The sequence below is a fragment of the Cupressus sempervirens genome, unplaced genomic scaffold, assembly GCF_028749045.1.
Source record: "Cupressus sempervirens isolate cs-2001-9-10 unplaced genomic scaffold, ASM2874904v1 CseChr00c100005_01, whole genome shotgun sequence".
Classification (NCBI taxonomy): domain Eukaryota; kingdom Viridiplantae; phylum Streptophyta; class Pinopsida; order Cupressales; family Cupressaceae; genus Cupressus; species Cupressus sempervirens.
The window spans coordinates 930,001-933,716 of NW_028322203.1; the positions used below are offsets into that span (position 1 = coordinate 930,001).

The 3,716-nt window shown below is 35.0% G+C and overlaps 1 pseudogene; it reads left to right on the top strand.

The window, feature by feature from the left end:
- The first annotated feature begins 567 nt into the window (after positions 1 to 567).
- On the top strand, positions 568 to 2,262 carry LOC149527911 (septin and tuftelin-interacting protein 1 homolog 1 pseudogene; annotated as a pseudogene).
- Positions 2,263 to 3,716: the final 1,454 nt, after the last annotated feature.

Sequence of the window (3,716 nt, forward strand, 5' to 3'; positions counted from 1 at the left end):
AAGATTGTTGGAGCACAAAAAAAAGAGATTGTTAGAGCTCTCACAACTAAAATTGTTTGAAAAAAAAACAAGTGTAGGATAGAACATGTGATGTACATAAACCACCTGAAGTATCATCATTTGGGGCATGGTAATTTAACCTACTCAGTATCCTATGTTAAAAATAACACATATGCATTTTATTTAATGACTTAAATAAAAGAGTATACTATAAAAATCATTATTGAACTTTTCTTATCATTAAAAAATACATTAATACTTATTGTATAAGTCTCAACTAGGTGCATCAAATCATCCTCTCTCTATTGTATTTGAAGAGTTTGAGGTCAAATTGATGCTAATTGAGTTAATAGCCTTGATAGTGCATGAAGGATCTTTTGCAGTGCAGCCATAGGATCAATGGCTGAAGAAAAATCAAGTTCACCATTATTCTTTTCAACATCCCACCTTTGCATTCATCCCTATTCATCACATTTCTCACCCACAATTGATCCATCTCACCCCTGCAAATGCACTCCATTTATATCTCCATCTACTGCATCAACGCAACTCTCATTTCATGTTGAAATGAAAGTTATTGAGGATCAAGCACCTATGCCTAAGTTACAACACAATGTGAAGTTTATTTTTGGTATGGTAGAGGCAAATATTTAGAATTTTGATTAGAATTTGAGGCACAAGAGAGAGAGAGAGAGAGAGAGAGAGAGAGAGAGAGAGAGAGAGAGAGAGAGAGAGAGAGTCTATGGCAATATACCGGAAGGAGAAGGAGTGGCTTTAGAAAGAGACTACACAATGAAACAACAACTAGATAATAGAGAGGATATTATGGGAGAAATGGATAGATTCCAGGAAAGTGTTGTGGTAGGTACTATGACATTGGAATAACTTGCAAGTGTCTTTGAGAATTTAGAGTCTAAATATTGGAAGGACAACAAGTTGTGAGATTTTTTCATGTATTACATCTACATTTTCTATGCCATTTCTTATAAGAGTGTTTATAGTTTGGGAACCACTTCAACATCCTTTGCATGGTTCATAGGTAATTTCATTGTGGTAGAGGATTTTGCAAGGGAATGAGCATCATGATTATGTAATTTACATAGAAGAAGAACTTGCTTCTTCAACTCCTTACACTCAACTCATCACTGAAGTTATTCTTCCTGCAGTAAGAATAATTGCTACAAATTCTTGGGAGCCAAGGGACCCTAAACCTATGCTATTTTTTATGGAGAAATGGGAGAAGTCACTACTAGATTCAATACTTTATAACATTTTGGATCATATAGTGATGCCCAAATTAACAACAATAGTAGATACCTGGGATCCTCATAGGGAGACTATGTCAATACATGCATGGTTACATCCTTGACTTCCATTGTTGGGCCAATGTATGTAGCCTTTATATCCAACCATTTGTTATAAGTTGGGGAATGTGCTTCATGCCTAGCATGAAAGCGATGCATCGACATATGAAATTTTATCACCTTGGAAAACTGTATTTGATCCTGCTAGCTAGGAACAACAGATTGTTCTTTTTATTGTACCTAATCTTATTACAATTCTAAAAGAATTTGTAATCAACCCAACTAATCAAGAACTAGACCAATTCAACCGAGTTATGGCTTGGGCATCTGTTATTCCAATTTATCATATGGTTGCAATGTTGGAGGCAACATTTTTTCCAAAGTGGCAATAGGTTTTGTATCATAGGATTTGAACTCAAATCCTAATTTTAATGAAGTAACAAAGTGGTTTTTAGGGTGGAAATGATTATTTCACCCTAATCTTCTTTCTATTGAGAGGATAAGAAGTCGACTAAATGTAGCGCTTGAAATGATGAATCAAGTTGTAGAGGGTACGACTATGGAACAACCTGGGGCTAGAGAGAATGTAATCTATATTAGGGTGAGAGAGCAATGCCAATTTGAGGCACTCTAGTGGAAACAAGAAACAAAAACATATGCTCAACAACAAGCCTCATCTTCCATAGGAAGTAGGATTCACCTAAATAATTCCTTGGGTACACCTAAGTTGAGTTTGAAGGAAGTGATTGAAACATATGCACAAGAACATGACATTCAAATTTTCCCTAAAGTGGGATGCACACATGATGGTCTTTATGTTTATGGCTTTGGAAATGTTAGTATCTATCTAGTTTCTGTAAAACAAAATATTCTTGCACAATTTGGAGATAGATGGGTGATTGCATCATTGGAGCAGCTAGTTGAGATGCACCATAGTCAAACTAGAGAAAATCATTGATAAAACAAACATATCATGAAGAGGAAACTTGAAAACTTGAATGTTGCAATCCTAAAATGAAAGTTATCAAGGATCAAACACCGATGTAAAGTCACAACACAATGTGAAGTTGATTTTAGATATGGTTCAGAAAGAGACTACATGACATAAACAATAAATATACAACATAGAGGATATTATGGGAGCATTGGATAGAATCCAAAAAAGTATTGCAATAGGTACTATGACATTGGAATCACTTGCAAGTGTCTTTGAGAATTTATAGTCCAAATATTGGGAGGACTACAAGTTGTGCAATTTGTCATGTATTGCATTTGCATTTTATTTCCCATTGCTTATAAGAATGTTTAAAGGTTTGGAAACACTTCAACATCCTTTGTATGGTTTATAGGTAATGTCATTATGGAAGAGGCTTTTGCAAGGGAATCAGCCTCATGATTATGGAATTTATATAGAAGCACAACTTGCTTCTTCAATCCTTACACTCAACTCTTCACTAAAGTTATTCTTCCAATAGTGAGAATAGCTGCTACAAATTCCTAGAAACCAAGGGACCTTGAACCTATGCTACAATTTTTGGAGACATGGGAGAAGTTACTACTAGCCTCAATACTTCATAACATTTAGGATCATATAATGATGCCCAAATTAATAAGAGTAGTAGATACTTGTGATCCTCTTAGGGAGAGTGTGCCAATACATGCATGGTTACATCCTTGGCTTTAATTCTTGGGCCAACATATGGAGACTTTATATCCAACCATTCTTTATAAGTTGGGAATTGTTCTTCATGCTTAGCATGTAAGTGATGCATCTACATATGCAATTTTATGACCTTGTATAATTATATTTGATCCTACTAGTTGGGAACAACTAATTGTTCATTTTATTATACCTAATCTAATGACAGTTCTATAGGAATTTGTAATCAACTCAACTAATCAACAACTAGACCAATTTAACTAGATTATGGCTTGGGTAGCTGTTATTCCCATTTATCATATGGTTGCAATGTTCCAAGAAACATTTTTTCCAAAATGGCAACATGTTTTGCATCATTGGCTATGTTCAAATCCTAATTTTAATTAAGTAACACAATGGTTTTTAAGGTGGAAAGGACTATTTCACCCTGAGATTCTTGCCAATGAGAGGATAAGAAGTCATATAATTATAGCCCTTGAAATGATCAATCAAGTTGTAAAGCATATGACTGTGGAACAACCTAGGGATGGAGAGAATGTAAGTTATCTTAGGGTGATAGAGCAACACCAATTTGAGGCACTTTAGTAGCAATAAGTAGAAAAATCATATGCTCAATAGAAAGCCTCATCTTCCATGGGCAATGGGATTCACCTGAATAATTCCATGGGTGTAGCTCAGTTGAGTTTGAAGGAAGTGATTGAAACATATGCACAAGAACATGACATTCAATTTTTCCCTAAAGTGGGACACAC